The sequence below is a fragment of the Symsagittifera roscoffensis genome, chromosome 4, assembly GCF_963678635.1.
Source record: "Symsagittifera roscoffensis chromosome 4, txSymRosc1.1, whole genome shotgun sequence".
Taxonomy (NCBI): domain Eukaryota; kingdom Metazoa; phylum Xenacoelomorpha; order Acoela; family Convolutidae; genus Symsagittifera; species Symsagittifera roscoffensis.
The window spans coordinates 16628041-16653219 of record NC_087065.1 but is presented as its reverse complement, the minus strand read 5'-3'; the positions used below and the strand labels follow the sequence as shown (position 1 = coordinate 16653219).

General features: G+C 33.1%; 1 protein-coding gene across 1 annotated transcript in view; it reads right to left on the bottom strand.

Moving 5' to 3' along the window:
• LOC134844172 (uncharacterized) overlaps positions 1-24866 on the bottom strand; it is a gene marked incomplete at its 3' end in the record, with an annotated part of 41374 nt that extends 16508 nt beyond the window's left edge. The window contains 1 exon segment of the mRNA XM_063860724.1: positions 24726-24866.
• Between the last annotated feature and the right edge of the window lie 313 nt (positions 24867-25179).

The window sequence follows — 25179 nt, the reverse complement described above, 5'->3', positions numbered from 1 at the left end:
ACACGTTTCTCCTTTTTGAAGTTCAAATATTTTCATGCTATATTTTGCCTCCAGAAGCTTCCTTTTTTGAGCGCATTTTTTGTAGTGTCCTTCATAAAACTGAAAATGACGTTGCCTGAATAAATCATACCATGTTCCAATATTCATTAAAATCGAGTCAAATAACAAAGCTTCCTTCTCTTTAGTTTGACTCTCATCGTATTTTGTTGATATAACATCTCGCTCCAGCTCTGTCAATTGACTCTTCCATGAATAAAAAAACAGGTCTTTTGATAATGAATTTGGCGAAAGTTGATCCTGCAAAAAACTGACCGCAAGTCTGGTGTAACTAATTTTGTAAGTAAGTTTGTGCAGTGATACGGCTGAAACATACAAAACGGCTCGAACCGTATTCCCGACAAATTTCAATTCATGGAAACCTTTTTGAATTGGATGGTTCAACTGAACTGGATGGTTCAATTGAGCTGAGTGGTTCAATTGAACTTGATGGTTCAATTGAATTGAATGGTTCAATTGAATTTTATGGTTCAACAGATCCGGATGAACATTTCTGGATAGAGAAATATGATATTTTCTTCGAAAATAATCATAAAAAAAGTTATGAATAAAACTAGAGCAAAAATATAAGTTTTTCGGGATACAATATCATGAGCCGTTTTCTAGTGTAGTCTGGAACAACTAGATGAAGAGCACGTGAATAGTTTTAATGCAAGACTTGCACTCAATTAGTCACAATTGGTTTTTTTGTTCCGACCTTCGTTTTTTGGTTCTGAATTAAAATCAGAAACACAATTCTTAAACTTTTAACAAATGTTCTGACTTGAAATCAGAAACATAATTCTTAAACTTATACCATATGCTAGCTTGAAGTTATGTGTTTGCTCGGTTGATAAAATATCACCAAAAGCAAAAATTACAGCATATGCTGTCTCTTTCTGATTGGTTTAACCAACAGATGGAATTTTGAAAATATCAAAATCTACGGTATATAAGCCAAGCGAAAATATACCAAATATCACTTTCTCAAAATCTCAAATCTCACAACCACTCTCATACTGAGACCCCCAAACACCGTAATAACCAAAATCTCAAATCTCTATCCCGATAACTATCAATCCATACCCCAATGCCTCTTGATATAAAACTGATGTGTGTCCTCTATATTTGAAATAATATACCTATTTACGAGTAAAAGAAACTTTGTCTGTTGAAAAAATATAGGAAAGTCTTAGCAAAATTCAGAAAGACCCCTTGTTCTAACCAGCTGCGATTTGGTCGATCGCAATAAGTTAAGTCAAGTTAGTTTGGAATATCTGCTTCAATCCAGGAAGGCTGTATGCAAAATATATGGTTGTTAGAAAAACAAGACTGCTCGTATCAGTGCGAAGCCCTGAAGGTTCCGACTACCTTTTAAGGTCTATGGAGCAGTAATAACAAGAAAAAACTAAATATTAAAACTTAAAAAAATAACACGAAAAACTTAAATACATGAAAAAGTTAAAAATTAAAAGGTAAAATGATTTTTTATCAACATATGAGATTTTTTGTGAAATTATTTTCCCCACACCGTATTAAGTACAAAGTAATAGATGTTGCTCTCAGTAACAAATCAATTATGGCAATTAAGCTGCGTTGAAGCAATTTGGAACGGTTTCTTAGATAGATTAAATCTCCACTTAGGTGTTGATAGCGTGAAATATATCGCGAATTAATTTTGTCCCAAATTGACCAAAATGGCAATCTTTAAACCCCCATACCTTTACAAAAAAGATTACAGGTAAAAAATCTTTTCAAATTTAAGCTCAGGAAAACAATATCAACATCTTTCGAATGATATGAAAAAGTTCCGTCAAAAATGGCTGGTTTAAAAAGTCAAAATTTGTCTGAAAAAAAAACCCACCGAGCACAAATATTTCGTTACTTTCGTTACGAAAATTGGAACAAAAACAATATGAATGCTCGATGAGAAAAACAGATTACGTCAAGAAACCATCCTGTTACATTAGCACAATGCAAATATGAAAGCAAACCGAATATGCAACTTTCTTGGTGAAAATTTGTTCTGAAAGCATAACTTTTTGTGTAAAATGCAATTGAGTTTGGACCTTAAATATTCATTGTCTACAAAACTCATAGCTGTGTGACAAATATTCGTCAGGTCTAGTACTCTCCCTTAAGCTAAAGTCATATACCCAATACGTGTCTTAAGTATTCTTATGATGAACGGCATACCAAGTTAGTTTTGCCATTGAAGTTATGAAATTGATACCAGTCCTATCATTGACTGTGGAGTGAATCATAATCAGTTGACATCTGAATTAAGTTATTGAATAAGTTGTTCTAATAAATAAAACAAGACTGCTCGTATCGGGGCGAAACACTGAATGTTCCTACTGCCTTTTAAGGCTAATGGAGCAGTTATAAAAGTATAAAACTAAAGGAACTAAAACAAAATGAAATTTTTTTTTTTTGAAATATGAAATTTTTTATGAAAACCAAACCCAGCACACGCCATATAAATTACAAAAGGATAAACTTCGCTCCTTGTAACAAATCATTTATGGCAAACAAGCTTCTTTCAGCCAATTTGGAACGATTTCTAAGACGTAATAACTCTCAGCTTACGCGATAATAGCGCAAAACTAATCGCGCGTTAATTAACCCAAATTGGCCAAAATGGCAATCTTTACACCCCCGTAACTTAACGAAAAAAGATTACAGGTGAAATTTTTTTTCAATTTTGAGCTCAGGACAACAATACCTTTCGAATGATATAAAAAAATTCCGTCAAAAATGGCTTGTTAAAAAGTCGGAATTTGTCTGAAGAAAAAAAACCCACCGCGAGCACAAATATTCCGTTACTTTCGTATCGACAGTCGGAACAAAAAAGTGTTCGAGCTCGCTTAGCCGCAGTTGAAACATTAAAGACTTAGCCTCGAAATAAACGAGTTAAACGACAAATGATTTAAATCGCATCAACCAAATGCAGAAAACCATAACAGCGCTCCGGGAAAAAATTAAGGATCTCAGCAATAAATATCTGAGCCTAAAAACCCAGGTGGAAGGAAACTATTAGTTTCAAGATTATCTATTAACCTCCGTCCTTTTTTTTTACAATGCAACTGTGATTTTGCCGCCGCCACTTTACAAAATATGTATGCTTCTACAATTATAGGCCAGTATTGCTGATAAGTATATTCGCTAATCCAAATTTGAAAAATTGTATTTGATGTTATATTTCTCAAAAGTATCCAGCTGTGATTTGGTCGCCGCCACTGCTCTACTCTACATGCACATACACTACAAGCAGCCATTCTTCAACCGACTACAAGCAGCCATTCTTCAACCGACTACAAGCAGGCATTCTTCAACCCACTACAAGCAGCCATTCTTCAACCGACTACACTACAAGCCGCCACTTTACAAACAAACTCTCAAAATCAGAATAAAAACTTTACGCAAACTCTATTAAAACAAATTTTTTGATGTTTTGTAAATTATATTATAATTATAAATTTTTTGTCAACGGGTATCACCGTTTAACAATCACCCTATAAGATGGTTGGATGTTATGAATTAAAATCAGAAACACAATTCTTAAACTTTTACCACATGTTCTGACTTGAAATCAGAAACATAATTCTTAAACTTATACCATATGCTAGCTTGAAGTTATGTGTTTGCTCGGTTGATAAAATATCACCAAAAGCAAACATTACAGCTTATGTTGTCTCTTTCTGATTGGTTTAACCAACAGATGGAATGTTGAAAATATCAAAATCTACGGTATATAAGCCAAGCGAAAATATACCAAATATCACTTTCTCAAAATCTCAAATCTCACAACCACTCTCATACTGAGACCCCCAACCATCCTAATAACCAAAATCTCAAATCTCTATCTCGATAACTATCAATCCATACCCCAATGCCTCTTGATATAAAATTGATGTGTGTCCTCTATATTTGAAATAATATACCTATTTACGAGTGAAAGAAACTTTGTCTGTTGAATAAGAATAGGAAAGTCTTAGCAAACATTCAGAAAGACCCCTTGTTCTAACTAGCTGCGATTTGGTCGATCGCAATAAGTTAAGTCAAGTTAGTTTGGAATATCTGCTTCAATCCAGGAAGGCTGTATGCAAAACATATGGTTGTTAGAAAAACAAGACTGCTCGTATCAGTGCAAAGTCCTGAATGTTCCGACTGCCTTTTAAGGTCTATGGAGCAGTAATAACATGAAAAAACCAAAAATTAAAATTAAAAAAAAATAACACGAAAAAGTTAAATACATGAAAAAGTTAAAAATTAAAAAGTAAAATGATTTTTTTCAACATATGAGATTTTTTGTGAAATAATTTTCCCCACACCGTATTAAGTTCAAAGTAATAGATGTTGCTCTCAGTAACAAATCAATTATGGCAATTAAGCTGCGTTCAAGCAATTTGGAACGGTTTCTTAGATAGATTAAATCTCCACTTAGGTGTTGATAGCGTGAAATATATCGCGAATTAATTTTGTCCCAAATTGACCAAAATGGCAATCTTTAAACCCCCATACCTTTACAAAAAAGATTACAGGTAAAATATCTTTTCAAATTTAAGCTCAGGAAAACAATATCAATATCTTTCGAATGATATGAAAAAGTTCCGTCAAAATTTGCTAGTTTAAAAAGTCGAAAATTGTCTGAAAAAAAAACCCACCCGAGCACAAATATTTCGTTACTTTCGTTACGAAAGTCGGAAGAAAAACAAAATGAATGCTCGATGAGAAAAACAGGTTACGTCAACAAACCATTCTGTTACATTAGCACAATGCAAATATGATAGCAAACCGAATATGCAATTTTCTTGGTGAAAATTTGTTCTGAAAGCATAACTTTTTGTGTAAAATGCAATTGAGTTTTGACCTTAAATATTCATTGTCTACAAAGCTCATAGCTGTGTGACAAATATTCGTCAGGTCTAGTACTCTCCCTTAAGCTAAAGTCATATACCCAATACGTGTCTTAAGTATTCTTATGATGAACGGCATACCAAGTTAGTTTTGCCATTGAAGTTAAGAAATTGATACCAGTCCTAAGTCATTGACTGTGGAGTTAATCATAATCAGTTGACATCTGAATTAAGTTATTGAATAAGTTGTTCTAATAAATAAAACAAGACTGCTCGTATCGGGGCGAAACACTGAATGTTCCGACTGCCTTTTAAGGCTAATGGAGCAGTTATAAAAGGATAAAATTAAAGGAACTAAAACAAAATGAAATTTTTTTTTTGGAAATTTGAAATTTATTATGAAAACCAACCCACCACACGCCATATAAATTACAAAAGGATAAATTTCGCTCCTTGTAACAAATCACTTATGGCAAATAAGCTTCTTTCAGCCAATTTGGAACGATTTCTAAGACGTAATAACTCTCAGCTTACGCGATAATAGCGCAAAATATATCGCGCGTTAATTGTCCCAAATTGGCCAGAATGGAAATCTTTACACCCCCATAACTTAACGAAAAAAGATTACAGGTGAAATTTTTTTTCAAATTTGAGCTCAGGACAACAATACCTTTCGAATGATATAAAAAAATTCCGTCAAAATTGGCTTGTTAAAAAGTCGGAATTTGTCTGAAGAAAAAAAAAACCCACCCCGAGCAAAAATATTCCGTTACTTTCGTATCGACAGTCGGAACAAAAAGGTGTTCGAGCTCGCTTAGCCGCAGTTGAAACATTAAAGACTTAGCCTCGAAATAAACGACTTAAACGACATAAACGACTTAAATCGCATCAACCAAATGCAGAAAACCATAACAGCGCTCCGGGGAAAAAATAAGGATCTCAGCAATAAATATCTGAGCCTAAAAACCCAGGTGGAAGGAAACTATTAGTTTCAAGATTATCTATTAACCTCCGTCCTTTTTTTTACACTCCAACTGTGATTTGGCCGCCGCCACTTTACAAATAATGTATGCTTCTACAATTATAGTCCAGTATTGCTGATAAGTATATTCGCTAATCCAAATTTGAAAAATTGTATTTGATGTTATTTTTCTCAAAAGTATCCAACTGTGATTTGGCCGCCGTCACTGCTCTACTCTACATGCACATACACTACAAGCAGCCATTCTTCAACCGACTACAAGCAGCCATTCTTCAACCGAACACAAGCAGCCATTCTTCAACCGACTACAAGCAGCCATTCATCAACCGACTACACTACAAGCCGCCACTTTACGAACAAACTATCAAAATCAGAATAAAAACTTTACGCAAACTCTATTAAAACAAATTTTTTGATATTTTGTAAATTATATTAAGCTTTTAAATTTTTTGTCAACGGGTATTACCGTTTAACAATCACCCTTGAAATAATATACCTATTTACGAGTGAAAGAAACTTTGTCTGTTGAATAAGAATAGGAAAGTCTTAGCAACATTCAGAAAGACCCCTTGTTCTAACTAGATGGTTGGATGTTCTGAATTAAAATCAGAAACACAATTCTTAAACTTTTACCACATGTTCTGACTTGAAATCAGAAACATAATTTTTAAACTTATACCATATGCTAGCTTGAAGTTATGTGTTTGCTCGGTTGATAAAATATCACCAAAAGCAAACATTACAGCATATGTTGTCTCTTTCTGATTGGTTTAACCAACAGATGGAATGTTGAAAATATCAAAATCTACGGTATATAAGCCAAGCGAAAATATACCAAATATCACTTTCTCAAAATCTCAAATCTCACAACCACTCTCATACTGAGACCCCCAACCATCCTAATAGCCAAAATCTCAAATCTCTATCTCGATAACTATCAATCTATACCCCAATGCCTCTTGATATAAAATTGATGTGTGTCCTCTATATTTGAAATAATATACCTATTTACGAGTGAAAGAAACTTTGTCTGTTGAATAAGAATAGGAAAGTCTTAGCAACATTCAGAAAGACCCCTTGTTCTAACTAGCTGCGATTTGGTCGATCGCAATAAGTTAAGTCAAGTTAGTTTGGAATATCTGCTTCAATCCAGGAAGGCTGTATGCAAAACATATGGTTGTTAGAAAAACAAGACTGCTCGTATCAGTGCAAAGCCCTGAATGTTCCGACTGCCTTTTAAGGTCTATGGAGCAGTAATAACATGAAAAAACCAAAAATTAAAATTAAAAAAAAATAACACGAAAAAATTAAATACATGAAAAAGTTAAAAATTAAAAAGTAAAATGATTTTTTTCAACATATGAGATTTTTTGTGAAAATTTTTTCCCCACACCGTATTAAGTTCAAAGTAATAGATGTTGCTCTCAGTAACAAATCAACTATGGCAATTAAGCTGCGTTCAAGCAATTTGGAACGGTTTCTTAGATAGATTAAATCTCCACTTAGGTGTTGATAGCGCGCAATATATCGCGAATTAATTTTGTCCCAAATTGACCAAAATGGCAATCTTTAAACCCCCATACCTTTACAAAAAAGATTACAGGTAAAACATCTTTTCAAATTTAAGCTCAGGAAAACAATATCAATATCTTTCGAATGATATGAAAAAGTTCCGTCAAAATTTGCTAGTTTAAAAAGTCGAAATTTGTCTGAAAAAAAAAACCCACCCGAGCACAAATATTTCGTTACTTTCGTTACGAAAGTCGGAACAAAAACAAAATGAATGCTCGATGAGAAAAACAGGTTACGTCAACAAACCATTCTGTTACATTAGCACAATGCAAATATGATAGCAAACCGAAAATGCAATTTTCTTGGTGAAAATTTGTTCTGAAAGCATAACTTTTTGTGTAAAAGGCAATTGAGTTTGGACCTTAAATATTCATTGTCTACAAAGCTCATAGCTGTGTGACAAATATTCGTCAGGTCTAGTACTCTCCCTTAAGCTAAAGTCATATACCCAATACGTGTCTTAAGTATTCTTATGATGAACGGCATACCAAGTTAGTTTTGCTATTGAAGTTAAGAAATTGATACCAGTCCTAAGTCATTGACTGTGGAGTGAATCATAATCAGTTGACATCTGAATTAAGTTATTGAATAAGTTGTTCTAATAAATAAAACAAGACTGCTCGTATCGGGGCGAAACACTGAATGTTCCTACTGCCTTTTAAGGCTAATGGAGCAGTTATAAAAGTATAAAATTAAAGGAACTAAAACAAAATAAAATTTTTTTTTTTGAAATTTGAAATTTTGTATGAAAACCAAACCCAGCACACGCCATATAAATTACAAAAGGATAAATTTCGCTCCTTGTAACAAATCTCTTATGGCAAATAAGCTTCTTTCAGCCAATTTGGAACGATTTCTAAGACGTAATAACTCTCAGCTTACGCGATAATAGCGCAAAATATATCGCGCGTTAATTGTCCCAAATTGGCCAAAATGGCAATCTTTACACCCCCATAACTTAACGAAAAAAGATTACAGGTGAATTTTTTTTTCAAATTTGAGCTCAGGACAACAATACCTTTCGAATGATATAAAAAAATTCCGTCAAAAATGGCTTGGTAAAAAGTCGAAATTTGTCTGAAGAAAAAAAACCCACCACGGGCACAAATATTCCGTTACTTTCGTATCGACAGTCGGAACAAAAAAGTGTTCGAGATCGCTTAGCCGCAGTTGAAACATTAAAGACTTAGCCTCGAAAAAAACGACTTAAACGACATAAACGACTTAAATCGCATCAACCAAATGCAGAAAACCATAACAGCGCTCCGGGAAAAAATTCAGGATCTCAGCAATAAATATCTGAGCCTAAAAACCCAGGTGGAAGGAAACTTTTAGTTTCAAGATTATCTATTAACCTCCGTCCTTTTTTTACACTCCAACTGTGATTTGGCCGCCGCCACTTTACAAAATATGTATGCTTCTACAATTATAGGCCAGTATTGCTGATAAGTATATTCGCTAATCCAAATTTGAAAAATTGTATTTGATGTTATATTTCTCAAAAGTATCCAGCTGTGATTTGGCCACTGCTCTACTCTACATGCACATACACTACAAGCAGTCATTCTTCAACCGACTACAAGCAGCCATTCTTCAACCGACTACAAGCAGGCATTCTTCAACCGACTACAAGCAGTCATTCTTCAACCGACTACAAGTAGCCATTCATCAACCGACTACACTACAAGCCGCCACTTTACAAACAAACTATCAAAATCAGAATAAAAACTTTACGCAAACTCTATTAAAACAAATTTTTGATGTTTTGTAAATTATACTATGCTTTTAAATTTTTTGTCAACGGGTATCACCGTTTAACAATCACCCTATAAGATGGTTGGATGTTCTGAATTAAAATCAGAAACACAATTCTTAAACTTTTACCACATGTTCTGACTTGAAATCAGAAACATAATTCTTAAACTTATACCATATGCTAGCTTGAAGTTATGTGTTTGCTCGGTTGATAAAATATCACCAAAAGCAAACATTACAGCATATGTTGTCTCTTTCTGATTGGTTTAACCAACAGATGGAATCTTGAAAATATCAAAATCTACGGTATATAAGCCAAGCGAAAATATACCAAAAATCACTTTCTCAAAATCTCAAATATCACAACCACTCTCATACTGAGACCCCCAACCATCCTAATAACCAAAATCTCAAACCTCTATCTCGATAACTATCAATCCAAACCCCAATGCCTCTTGATATAAAATTGATGTGTGTCCTCTATATTTGAAATAATATACCTATTTACGAGTGAAAGAAACTTTGTCTGTTGAATAAGAATAGGAAAGTCTTAGCAACATTCAGAAAGACCCCTTGTTCTAACTAGCTGCGATTTGGTCGATTGCAATAAGTTAAGTCAAGTTAGTTTGGAATATCTGCTTCAATCCAGGAAGGCTGTATGCAAAACATATGGTTGTTAGAAAAACAAGACTGCTCGTATCAGTGCGAAGCCCTGAAGGTTCCGACTGCCTTTTAAGGTCTATGGAGCAGTAATAACAAGAAAAAACTAAATATTAAAATTTAAAAAAATAACACGAAAAAGTTAAATACATGAAAAAATTAAAAATTAAAAAGTAAAATGATTTTTTTCAACATATGAGATTTTTTGTGAAAATATTTTCCCCACACCGTATTAAGTTCAAAGTAATAGATGTTGCTCTCAGTAACAAATCAATTATGGCAATTAAGCTGCGTTCAAGCAATTTGGAACGGTTTCTAAGATAGATTAAATCTCCACTTAGGCGTTGATAGCGCGAAATATATCGCGAATTAATTTTGTCCCAAATTGACCAAAAGGGCAATCTTTAAATCCCCATACCTTTACAAAAAAGATTACAGGTAAAATATCTTTTCAAATTTAAGCTCAGGAAAACAATATCAATATCTTTCGAATGATATGAAAAAGTTCCGTCAAAAATGGCTAGTTTAAAAAGTCGAAATTTGTCTGAAAAAAAAACCCACCCGAGCACAAATATTTCGTTACTTTCGTTACGAAAGTCGGAACAAAAACAAAATGAATGCTCGATGAGAAAAACAGGTTACGTCAACAAACCATTCTGTTACATTAGCACAATGCAAATATGATAGCAAACCGAATATGCAATTTTCTTGGTGAAAATTTGTTCTGAAAGCATAACTTTTTGTGTAAAATGCAATTGAGTTTGGACCTCAAATATTCATTGTCTACAAAGCTCATAGCTGTGTGACAAATATTCGTCAGGTCTAGTACTCTCCCTTAAGCTAAAGTCATATACCCAATACGTGTCTTAAGTATTCTTATGATGAACGGCATACCAAGTTAGTTTTGCCATTGAAGTTAAGAAATTGATACCAGTCCTAAGTCATTGACTGTGGAGTGAATCATAATCAGTTGACATCTGAATTAAGTTATTGAATAAGTTGTTCTAATAAATAAAACAAGACTGCTCGTATCGGGGCGAAATACTGAATGTTCCGACTGCCTTTTAAGGCTAATGGAGCAGTTATAAAAGGATAAAATTAAAGGAACTAAAACAAAATGAAATTTTTTTTTGAAATTTGAAATTTATTATGAAAACCAACCCACCACACGCCATATAAATTACAAAAGGATAAATTTCGCTCCTTGTTTTAAATCACTTATGGCAAATAAGCTTCTTTCAGCCAATTTGGAACGATTTCTAAGACTTAATAACTCTCAGCTTACGCGATAATAGCGCAAAATATATCGCGCGTTAATAGTCCCAAATTGGCCAAAATGACAATCTTTAAACCCCCGTAACTTAACGAAAAAAGATTACAGGTGAAATTTTTTTTTCAAATTTGAGCTCAAGACAACAATACCTTCCGAATGATATAAAAAAATTCCGTCAAAAATGGCTTGTTAAAAAGTCGGAATTTGTCTGAAGAAAAAAAAACCCACCCGAGCACAAATATTCCGTTACTTTCGTATCGACAGTCGGAACAAAAAAGTGTTCGAGATCGCTTAGCCGCAGTTGAAACATTAAAGACTTAGCCTCGAAATAAACGACTTAAACGACATAAACGACTTAAATCGCATCAACCAATTGCAGAAAACCATAACAGCGCTCCGGGGAAAAAATAAGGATCTCAGCAATAAATATCTGAGCCTAAAAACCCAGGTGGAAGGAAACTATTAGTTTCAAGATTATCTATTAACCTCCGTCCTTTTTTTTACACTCCAACTGTGATTTGGCCGCCGCCACTTTACAAATAATGTATGCTTCTACAATTATAGTCCAGTATTGCTGATAAGTATATTCGCTAATCCAAATTTGAAAAATTGTATTTGATGTTATATTTCTCAAAAGTATCCAACTGTGATTTGGCCGCCGTCACTGCTCTACTCTACATGCACATACACTACAAGCAGCCATTCTTCAACCGACTACAAGCAGCCATTCTTCAACCGACTACAAGCAGGCATTCTTCAACCGAACACAAGCAGCCATTCTTCAACCGACTACAAGCAGCCATTCATCAACCGACTACACTACAAGCCGCCACTTTACGAACAAACTATCAAAATCAGAATAAAAACTTTACGCAAACTCTATTAAAACAAATTTTTTGATATTTTGTAAATTATATTAAGCTTTTAAATTTTTTGTCAACGGGTATCACCGTTTAACAATCACCCTATAAGATGGTTGGATGTTCTGAATTAAAATCAGAAACACAATTCTTAAACTTTTACCACATGTTCTGACTTGAAATCAGAAACATAATTTTTAAACTTATACCATATGCTAGCTTGAAGTTATGTGTTTGCTCGGTTGATAAAATATCACCAAAAGCAAACATTACAGCATATGCTGTCTCTTTCTGATTGGTTTAACCAACAGATGGAATGTTGAAAATATCAAAATCTACAGTATATAAGCCAAGCGAAAATATACCAAATATCACTTTCTCAAAATCTCAAATCTCACAACCACTCTCATACTGAGACCCCCAACCATCCTAATAACCAAAATCTCAAATCTCTATCTCGATAACTATCAATCCATACCCCAATGCCTCTTGATATAAAATTGACGTGTGTCCTCTATATTTGAAATAATATACCTATTTACGAGTGAAAGAAACTTTGTCTGTTGAATAAGAATAGGAAAGTCTTAGCAACAGTCAGAAAGACCCCTTGTTCTAACTAGCTGCGATTTGGTCGATCGCAATAAGTTAAGTCAAGTTAGTTTGGAATATCTGCTTCAATCCAGGAAGGCTGTATGCAAAACATATGGTTGTTAGAAAAACAAGAATGCTCGTATCAGTGCGAAGCCCTGAAGGTTCCGACTGCCTTTTAAGGTCTATGGAGCAGTAATAACAAGAAAAAACTAAATATTAAAATTTAAAAAAATAACACGAAAAAGTTAAATACATGAAAAAGTTAAAAATTAAAAGGTAAAATGATTTTTTATCAACATATGAGATTTTTTGTGAAATTATTTTCCCCACACCGTATTAAGTACAAAGTAATAGATGTTGCTCTCAGTAACAAATCAATTATGGCAATTAAGCTGCGTTGAAGCAATTTGGAACGGTTTCTTAGATAGATTAAATCTCCACTTAGGTGTTGATAGCGTGAAATATATCGCGAATTAATTTTGTCCCAAATTGACCAAAATGGCAATCTTTAAACCCCCATACCTTTACAAAAAAGATTACAGGTAAAAAATCTTTTCAAATTTAAGCTCAGGAAAACAATATCAATATCTTTCGAATGATATGAAAAAGTTCCGTCAAAAATGGCTAGTTTAAAAAGTCGAAATTTGTCTGAAAAAAAACCCACCCGAGCACAAATATTCCGTTACTTTCGTTAGGAAAGTCGGAACAAAAACAATATGAATGCTCGATGAGAAAAACAGATTACGTCAAGAAACCATCCTGTTACATTAGCACAATGCAAATATGAAAGCAAACCGAATATGCAACTTTCTTGGTGAAAATTTGTTCTGAAAGCATAACTTTTTGTGTAAAATGCAATTGAGTTTGGACCTTAAATATTCATTGTCTACAAAACTCGTAGCTGTGTGACAAATAATCGTCAGGTCTAGTACTCTCCCTTAAGCTAAAGTCATATATCCAATACGTGTCTTAAAAATTCTTATGATGAACGGTATACCAAGTTAGTTTTGCCATTGAAGTTATGAAATTGATACCAGTCCTATCATTGACTGTGGAGTGAATCATAATCAGTTGACATCTGAATCAAGTTATTGAATAAGTTGTTCTACTAAATAAAACAATACTGCTCGTATCGGGGCGAAACCTTGAATGTTCCGACTGCCTTTTAAGGCTAATGGAGCAGTTATAAAAGTATAAAATTAAAGGAACTAAATCAAAATGAATTTTTTTTTTGAAATTTGAAATTTTTTATGAAAACCAACCCAGCACACGCCATATAAATTACAAAAGGATAAATTTCGCTCCTTGTAACAAATCACTTATGGCAAATAAGCTTCTTTCAGTCAATTTGGAACGATTTCTAAGACGTAATAACTCTCAGCTTACGCGATAATAGCGCAAAATGTATCGCGCGTTAATTGTCCCAAATTGGCCAAAATGGCAATCTTTGCACCCCCGTAACTTAACGAAAAAAGATTACAGGTGAAATTTTTTTTCAAATTTGAGCTCAGGACAACAATACCTTTCAAATGATATAAAAAAATTCCGTCAAAAATGGCTTGTTAAAAAGTCGGAATTTGTCTGAAGAAAAAAAAACCCACCCCGAGCAAAAATATTCCGTTACTTTCGTATCGACAGTCGGAACAAAAAAGTGTTCGAGATTGCTTAGCCGCAGTTGAAACATTAAAAACTTAGCCTCGAAATAAACGACTTAAACGACATAAACGACTTAAATCGCATCAACCAAATGCAGAAAACCATAACAGCGCTCCGGGAAAAAAATAAGGATCTCAGCAATAAATATCTGAGCCTAAAAACCCAGGTGGAAGGAAACTATTAGTTTCAAGATTATCTATTAACCTCCGTCCTTTTTTTTACACTCCAACTGTGATTTGGCCGCCGCCACTTTACAAAGTATGTATGCTTCTACAATTATAGTCCAGTATTGCTGATAAGTATATTCGCTAATCCAAATTTGAAAAATTGTATTTGATGTTATATTTCTCAAAAGTATCCAGCTGTGATTTGGCCGCCGCCACTGCTCTACTCTACATGCACATACACTACAAGCAGCCATTTTTCAACCGACTACAAGCAGCCATTCTTCAACCGACTACAAGCAGGCATTCTTCAACCGAACACAAGCAGCCATTCTTCAACCGACTACAAGCAGCCATTCATCAACCGACTACACTACAAGCCGCCACTTTACGAACAAACTATCAAAATCAGAATTAAAACTTTACGCAAACTCTATTATAACAAATTTTTTGATGTTTTGTAAATTATATTATGCTTTTAAATTTTTTGTCAACGGGTATTACCGTTTAACAATCACCCTATAAGATGGTTGGATGTTCTGAATTAAAATCAGAAACACAATTCTTAAACTTTTACCACATGTTCTGACTTGAAATCAGAAACATAATTTTTAAACTTATACCATATGCTAGCTTGAAGTTATGTGTTTGCTCGGTTGATAAAATATCACCAAAAGCAAACATTACAGCATATGCTGTCTCTTTCTGATTGGTTTAACCAACAGATGGAATGTTGAAAATATCAAAATCTACAGTATATAAGCCAAGCGAAAATATACCAAATATCACTTTCTCAAAATCTCAAATCTCACAACCACTCTCATACTGAGACCCCCAACCATCCTAATAACCAAAATCTCAAATCTCTATCTCGATAACTATCAATCCATACCCCAATGGCTCTTGATATAAAATTGACGTGCGTCCTCTATATTTGAAATAATATACCTATTTACGAGTGAAAGAAACTTTGTCTGTTGAATAAGAATAGGAAAGTCTTAGCAACAGTCAGAAAGACCCCTTGTTCTAACTAGCTGCGATTTGGTCGATCGCAATAAGTTAAGTCAAGTTAGTTTGGAATATCTGCTTCAATCCAGGAAGGCTGTATGCAAAACATATGGTTGTTAGAAAAACAAGACTGCTCGTATCAGTGCGAAGCCCTGAAGGTTCCGACTGCCTTTTAAGGTCTATGGAGCAGTAATAACAAGAAAAAACTAAATATTAAAATTTAAAAAAATAACACGAAAAAGTTAAATACATGAAAAAGTTAAAAATTAACAGGTAAAATGATTTTTTATCAACATATGAGATTTTTTGTGAAATTATTTTCCCCACACCGTATTAAGTACAAAGTAATAGATGTTGCTCTCAGTAACAAATCAATTATGGCAATTAATTGCGTTCAAGCAATTTGGAACGGTTTCTTAGATAGATTAAATCTCCAGTTACGCGTTGAAGCGCGAAATATATCGCGAATTAATTTTGTCCCAAATTGACCAAAATGGCAATCTTTAAACCCCCATACCTTTACAAAAAGGATCACAGGTAAGATATCCTTTCAAATTTAAGCTCAGGAAAACAATATCAATATCTTTCGAATGATATGAAAAAGTTCCGTCAAAAATGGCTAGTTTAAAAAGTCGAAATTTGTCTGAAGAAAAAACCCACCCGAGCACAAATATTTCGTTACTTTCGTTACGAAAGTCGGAAAAAAACAAAATGAATGCTCGATGAGAAAAACATATTACGTCAACAAACCATTCTGTTACATTAGCACAATGCAAATATGATAGCAAACCGAATATGCAACTTTCTTGGTGAAAATTTGTTCTGAAAGCATAACTTTTTGTGTAAAATGCAATTGAGTTTGGACCTTAAATATTCATTGTCTACAAAGCTCATAGCTGTGTGACAAATATTCGTCAGGTCTAGTACTCTCCATTAAGCCAAAGTCATATACCCAATACGTGTCTTAAGTATTCTTATGATGAACGGCATACCAAGTTAGTTTTACCCTTGAAGTTATGAAATTGATACCAGTCCTAAGTCATTGACTGTGGAGTGAATCATAATCAGTTGACATCTGAATTAAGTTATTGAATAAGTTGTTCTAATAAATAAAACAAGACTCCTCGAATCAGGGCGAAACCCTGAATGTTCCGACTGACTTTTAAGGCTAATGGAGCAGTTATAACAGTATAAAATTAAAGGAACTAAAACAAAATGAATTTTTTTTTTTGAAATTTGAAATTTTTTATGAAAACCAACCCACCACACGCCATACAAAATTACAAAAGGATAAATTTTGCCCCTTGTAACAAATCACTTATGGCAAATCAGCTTCATTCAGGCAATTTGGAACGATTTCTAAGACGTATTAACTCTCAGCTTACGCGATAATAGCGCAAAATATATCGCGCGTTAATTGTCCCAAATTGGCCAAAATGACAATCTTTAAACCCCCGTAATTTAACGAAAAAGATAAATGGTAAAATATCTTTTCAAATTTGAGCTCAGGACAACAATACCTTTCGAATGATATAAAAAAAATTCCGTCAAAAATGGCTAGTTAAAAAGTCGAAATTTGTCTGAAGAAAAAAAAACCCACCCCGAGCACAAATATTCCGTTACTTTTGTATCGACAGGCAAACAAAAAAGTGTTCGAGATCGCTTAGCGGCAGTTGAAACATTAAAGACTTAGCCTTGAAATACGGGAAATGTTGTATGTAACTTTTTAGGCTAGGATAAAGGGAAATGTGATTCATAAACAAAAACGAACCGTTCAGTAAAATCCATAAATAAATCACATCCATGCCTTTCAAGATCACAAATGTTTCAAATTTGTAATGTTTTCCAAAACCAGTTTTCTCAGAAGATTTTTTCAAAGTATAAAAGCGTCTTTGCGACTAGAAAACCTGCAAAAAAAACTGACAAATGAAAAACTTTTGTTAAATCATTGCGTTTTGAAATAATTAGCTAAAAAATAATCTAATATCTTTTGGAAGATTTAGAAGCTAAAATAACCTATCATTTTTTAAAAGTGCTAATAAACAATGTAATAAGTTGTAGCGCATGAAGCAGTCGCGTCCAGACCATTCGGCCAAAGACATGTCAGCCGATTTGATATTCAGACAATTCAGACAAAAGTATGCAGACAACTCAGCCATAGACAATTCAGTCAGTAATTAGGACAACCGCAGTCGCGCCAACGTGTTGCGAGCTTGTCAACAGAGCGTAGGACTCTATACGAAACTTAGAGCCGATTATCCCCGCGCCCACCGGTGACCTTAAACCGAGAAATACCTTCAACTTCGATTTTTTCTTTCGAATCTAGCGTTTTGTAAAACTGGCTGAATTGTCTCAAGCTGAACTATCTCAGGCTGAATTGTCTGTATACTTTTGGCTGAATTGTCTGAATTTCAAATTGGCTGAATTGTCTTAGGCCAATTTGTCTGTGCGCCGAAGCAGTATTTAGCAAGTAGTGAATGCACTCAAGCGCTGAATGTATGAGCAAGTAGGTTCATCAAAGATAAATGACTAACTGATTGAAGTATGTGTTGGCTGACATGGCAAGAGAGGGAAATTCATCTGGCACCTCAGGAGAAGTCTGACAAAAACTACATTTTTTCTGTTCACTGTTATTTTCCAATCAATTATCTGAAAAATAGTAACCTTAAATAAGTGGCGGATTGACCCATTTTACCATTAAATTATCAAGGTTTTTGCTTATCTTGTTATCCTAGATCATTACCCGACTTCGATCAAAACCCTTACTAATAATAAAAACTTGTTAAGTTGTTGATATTGGGTATTTTTCCTGCTTGAAGATCATAGTTTTTAAAGTAGCTATGAAAATAAGTAAAACACGGGGAAACTATCTCGTGTTTGGAAAGTTTTGCTCGTATGTCCTTAATTGAGCTCAAGTACACTGTTTTTTTTTCACTTGTTTTACTTATTTAGTAGTGTACAAAACTGATAGAAAGCTTCTGGTTGTTATACTGTTGTTTCGATTAAATCTGAAAAATTTTCACAAAAAATTGTGAGCAAAATGAACGAGTCGCCTTTTTTCGATTTAACAAGAAAAATTTAAATGAAAGATACAAAAGTTGTCTCATGATTTTTTAAAAAAATTTCTTCAAGTTTGAAAAATCAAAGCTTTGGCTGATCAATTTTAGTTTAGAATATTAAAGATGAAAAAGTTCTGCAGATTCAATTTTTTTGCTTCTTCAAAATCCAATCGCGGGTTTTTGATATAGATTTATCCAGGGCAACTCCTAGAAGAGTCTACTGCTCATTATTTGTCCATTAATAACTACCCAAATTTTGATGTTTTGTAGCCAGACAAAATGAATTCCAATTCAAGGGCCAATTTAGGGGTAAATTTGCCTTGTCTCAGATATTTAACTCAACTCATCGTTCAAGAATTCCATCAGTTTTAACTATTTCTTTTCATGTTATCCTTGAAATTTTTGGTTTCCTGAAAACTTGCCTGCTGCGCAGAAGTTTCTTTGCAACAAAAATTCTTCATTGTGTTTCCAAAGTGCTCGAAAATTCTGTTTATTTGAACTAGAAAACAGAAGATAAATTTGTTGAAATTTGTTTTAAAGTACTCCTGATTTCCAAAAAAATTTTTTTTAGATACGCAGCAAATAACTTGTAATTTGCATATTTTTTTGCGCTTAGTTGTACAATGAAAAAAAGTGTCCACATTGAATAGAATTTTCCGCATTACACCTAACAATTTACTTGTTTTTCTAATATAAACAAAATTAGCTCCATGTCAACAAATTCAACCTTAAACCAGCTAGTCGATGATGATTTGACTATCGTTTAAACAAAAAATCAGTGAACACTAAAAATCAATGGCAAGTTTTCAAATACCATCTTCCAAATTATCTCGTTTTTTTTTCGATCTACTAGTGCATATATCACGCGCATAAAAGTATGAACTAGAATTTCAATATGAATTCTAGTGTTCCGCATTCAAGCATATACTTAAACAAAACTGCTAGTATCAAGGCAAAGCGTTGAATGTTCCGACTGCCTTTTAAGGTTTATGGAGCAGTAATAACATTTAAAAAAAATTTGAAATGAAACAAAATGAAAAAAAAAATGTTTCAAAAATTGAAACTTTTTATGAAAATAATCCCCCCATTCGCCATATAAAATACAAAAGGATAGAATTTGCTCCTTGTAACAAGTCAATTACGGCAAATAAGTTTCTTTCAACCAATTTGGAACGATTTCTAAGAGGGATTGACTCTCCGCTTACGCGTTAATAGCGCGAAATATATCGCGCGTTAGTTGTCCCAGTTTAGCCAAAATGGCAATCTTTAAACCCCCGCAATTTTACAAAAAATGGTCATAGGTAAAATATCTTTTCAAATATGAGCTTAAGACAACAATACCTTTCGAATGATATATAAAAAAAGCTAGTTAAAAAGTCGAAATTTGTCTGAAGAAAAAAAAACCCACCCCGAGCACAAATATTCCGTTACTTTCGTTACAATTATCGATTATAAAGGATTTGGATGCAGATTTTTTGACAATCTAAAGTGATTTCAATTATCCAATTTAGTTTTTTATAAGATTTTTTATCGATGTTAATAAACATTTTTTCTTAAGAACTTAACATTTTATGGTCATTATAATCTCATAACAATCTTATACAATTTCGTAATCCTTAATAAAAACCTCCTTAAACTCTTTAAAAGCAATTGTTTTAATTTATTCTGCCAAAAAACTGTCACACCAAAAAATTGTGTGGTGTTCTTTTCATGTTAGTTGAAAGATTGACTCCTACAAATTATTCTTCGAACATAAATGATGAGCTTGTATTTTGGTAATAAAAAACGTGCATCATGAACAAAACTCAATTGAGAAAAAAATTAGAAAACATAGAAATTTTGTAAATCTGCTAGTGCACATATCACGCGCATAAAATAATGAATTAGAACCTGAATGTTAATTCTAGTGTTCCGCATTCAAGCATATACTTAAATTATTGATTATAAAGGATTTACATGCAGATTTTTTGACAATCTAAAGTGATTTAATTATCCAATTCAGTTTTTTCTAAGATTTTTTATCGATATTAATCATCGTTTTTTCCAAAGAACTTAAATTTTTATGATCATTATAACCTCATAATAACCTTTCATAGTTTCATAATCTTTAAAAAACCTCTTTAAAATCTTTAAATCAATTGTTTCAGATTATTTTGTCAAAAAATTGTCATACCAAAAAGTTTTGTGATTTTCTCTTCATGTTAGTTGAAACATTACCGCGGTAGGCAAAACAAAATCATCTCCGAGCTTAACCAATTGGCTCGTTTTTTGGTGGTAAAATTTTTATCATGAACAAAACTTAGCTAAGAAAATTAGAATAAAAAAACGTAGTAAATTGAAACTGATTTGAAAACTGCTGATTTTCAAAATTTTCACAAGAACCAATTTCTTTGAAAATGCATAATTTTTAGACTTTTTAGTGCAAAGCTCAAACGAAATAGCCAATGAAGGTGTTTATAACCCATTATAATCATTTATAATGGAATTTTGTGCACAACAAAAGGTGGAAATTGATATGAAATTAACCAATCATATTCAATTATAGCTGTAATAAATTAACAGATGGACTTTTAATCTGTTATAATCTATTGAAAGTATTGATAAAATAAAATTTTATGATATGAAAAAGAGAGATTATATTCAATGATTGTTGGATTAGAGTAGTTTTATCCTCAATTTTAGAAAACCTGGTGCAAATCAACAATGCAATCGATTGTTAACGCTTGAAAACGCATGCGTGGTTGCACTAGTTGTAAAAAAAAATTCAAGATTGGCTGACTTTTTCTCGATTTTTGAAATGGCCTAATTGATCTTAGTCTCTTTTTTAACACTGAACGACGCCATTTTTCAAAAAAAAATAACAGTCCGCAGAGCAATTTTTTTCAAAACAAAATCAAAAATTTGTGTTTATTGGCTCTGACAAAAAATACAGTTCTGAAATTTCATTTCTTCTTCGTTTGCTGTAATTTGCAATTAATTGTAAATCAAAACTTCTCAATTGTGTTTTTCGTTGGACACTGTGATTGGAATGAACTTTTTGGGCTGCTTTCCAATCCACTTTGTTGTTCTGAAGCATGTTTGTGATATTCGAGGTGTCTTTGCTTCTCCAGGAAAATTTCGACTCTCTATCCCGTTCCGAACAAAGTTCTTTATTTCTGGCAAAAATATTTTTGTAACCTAAAAATCCGGCCATAATTTTTTTTGAATTTCTGAAGCACGGATGTTTCAAAAAAAATTGAATTTTTTTGGCCAATTTTAACCAGAGATTAGCTTAACTTAGATTATTTTTTAGCTAAAATCTTGTTTTGAGTCTTTTTTGTTTCACCAATCTATTGCAAAAAACACTTCTTATAACAACAAAGGTAAACTTGCATTGTATTGCTACAACCATTGTGTAAAATCGAAACATGTAAAATCAACGTTTATCTCGTTGCACATGGGCAATGAACTGATTTTAATTTACTCCTGTAGAAATTGTATATTTCTAATCTTAAATGAGAAAAAAAAATCAGTAACAAAAATTAGTTTAGATTATCAATATAAAATTTCTACCCAAACTAGCAGTCTCATACTAAAAATTTTCTATCAGCTGACAAGTATTTTGTACGGAGCTTAAATTTAAAAATATGTATATTTCGTGATTTTTTTAAAAAGTTATGCGAGTTTACAAACTGCCAGCTTGGACCAATTGGCATAATTATTGCGCGATTTATTTCGTGGTATTAGCGCGTAAGCTGAGATTTAGAAGGTCCTGGAAATCGTTCCACGGGAAAATTGGGCCTGCTTTTTGGTTTATTTAATTCTTTGCTGTATGCAAAATTTATCTTTCTGTACTAAACATAGCGTATGGGGCATGGTTTTCAAAACATTAAAAAAGATTTTTTTAAATTTTTTTTTAGAGTTTTGTTAATTTTTGACAGCGAACACTACTCCATGGACCTTAAAAGGCCTTAAAATACACCTTAAAATTGCACTTACTTTATGCTGGCGAAACTTATCTTATTTTTTTTACATAACCAAATTTTGTTCAGAAATCAAACTTGTAAATTCGAGAACAGATGGAAAATCAGACTGCCCTGATAAAATAAAATTAGGGCGGATTATCACAGAAGACCCATTTTTGCATGTTTTTGCTACTAAACGGTCCATCGTATATTTACAAAAGTAAAAATGAAACTAGTTATAGCATTCATAACTTCGGCTTTATTTCATGTATCGATTGGTTCGGCTAATGATCACTGTAGCTATACACAATTAATAGGAGGATGGAGTCATCCGACAGAACTGAATTATACCCAAAGGTTGTCGGCCAACAGGGTGTTGAGAGAGGAGGGATTCGACCGTGGGTTTGTTGACATTCAGCTCGTGAGAGAGCAACTAACGGGTAATGGTGCCGTGAACTACCTGATGCAGGTGAGTGAATTGTCAACCCGGATAGGCTTTCATGATGAGGTTGGTTTAGTGTACGTTTAAAAAACATTTGATTTTTGTCGACTTTTTGTTTTGTAGACCAAATTGCTTTTTCGAGCTGCCAAAAACCTTTTTTCAGACAAAAAAATTAAAAAATTTTTTGCAAATGTCAGCAAGATTTTTTTAAATACTTTTTTGCTGCGATCACTAAAGTTTTGGTTACGATTTAGAATAAAATGATTATTAGAAAGAATTTTACGTAGTGAAGAGGTCAAAATAGAAAAAAATGGGTTTCCACTACCGATCGACGCCAAAATCCAAGTTCTCAGATTTCTATGTTGAACTTTTGTAGATATTTTGATGTTATATATGTGAAGTTTCTGAGATGGATCAATAAATTAGTCTTGTCGACGTAAAAAAAATCCAGCGGATCCGCGCCTTGTTGCAGGTTTGGAAAAGACACTATCTAGATAAATCTAGATAAAATCTAGATAAAAATCTAAATGATTTAGACAATCTAGATAAAATCATAGAAAACTTACAGGAAATCGAATGTAGTGTCACTATAAAAATTGGATTCCAAGAAATCAAAGCAGTGTCAAAACATTAGAAAAAAAACAGCACTCGTCCGTTTTTAGACAAAATGAAAGAAAATTTACGATAACAAGCATTTGTCGATGAACTCTCAGTATAATTTTCTTGCAATTTGCACAATAATTTAACTATTATATTGTTTTTCTAGACTAATTCTATTACTTTTTTACTGGAAAAAAGCAATAGGAAATTTAGTTTAAATTCAAAAAAGAACTTTGGTGAATTTCTTTTAAGTTCATTGAATGTGGTCGAAACATTTCTTGCTAATTGCGCTGTCGCCGACTATCTATGTTACTAAATGCTCTTTACCCATACAATAATGACTAAACTATGAGTATCAAACTATTTGTGCGGAAGATTTTGAAAAAAGGTGACATTTTGATAAAATTTTCTGCAGGTGATGACGGTGGACTTCCAAAAATTGAAGATACAATTTGTTTCTTCTCCGTATTGGGGAACATTCATTACACAGGACACAATGGATGACAAGGATTGTCTAGATCCGATTGAGTAATGAGTTATAATTACAATTCAATGTCAGACTGATCTTTAAAATGGCGGAGATGAAAGTTCGAAGTGTTGTTGTTGATGTTATGGGTAAAAAAAATAATTCAGAATTTAATCATTGCAGAAGAATTATGATACACTCCTACTTTAAATTGTGCGTTTTCAAATATTATCAACATGATATCACCAAACTTAAGCTCCTCGGCTCTTCTACTCCCCCACCCCCCCCCCCCCCCCACCAACACCACCCCCACCAGATATAAAAATCAGTTTTACGGTGTTTTTAACTTTACGAGGTTGTATATCAGGAAAAATTTTATTTGTAGTTGGGTACTTAATTGGGTACTTAACTGTGTCAACTGTTTCAATTTACAAAACATTGATGAACAAAAACACACAAAAAAGACTGAACTCATATAAACCCGGGTTGACGTCCATAGCAGAAAAATACTTTTCATAGAATTTTATATATGGCGTCTATGGAGAAAATGCTTATCATACAATTTTCATACAAAATTTAAAAACTGTTTTAAAGATTTATAATGAAGATTTTTGGTCTACTTGCCTCTTTTGAAGCTTTCTGGCCATTAAAAAAAATGATTGAAAATTTGAACTAAAAAATGCTTATCATAATCATACAATTTTCAGGTATGAAAATTGTATGATAACCATTTTGTCATAGAAAAAATAAAGTTTTCAAAAATTAATTTAGTATTAAAAATCAGCGAAGAAAACTTACCTGACGAAGAAAAAATATGTCTGTTCACACATACTCAATTGATTTAAAATGAATTTAAGGAGAGTTCGCTTCAAAAGAATCATTCCAAAAAGCAAGTAAAATTTTTTATAGCTGAATGGTAAGATGCAACATATGGAATTTTTTGTGAGAATGCACAATATTTAATGAAAAATATATGCCAGCTACTTCAAACATGTATGTTAATAGTTGCAGCAAATGTGTCCAGTCAGTTTGAAAAAAACTAAAAACACTGTGAAAAAACACTTGTAATGACCTCAGAGTTCATCACTCCAATATTTTGTTCTGTCCCTTCAATTGAGATTGGATCAGTGATTCAATCTTTTAACCTGATTTGTAATTCTCCGATGATTTTTTTCGGAGCCATCGAGTGAAGAAATGCATTCAAGACCTTGTATCCGTTGCTTGCCAAATAAAAACTTGGGAGCAAAACTTG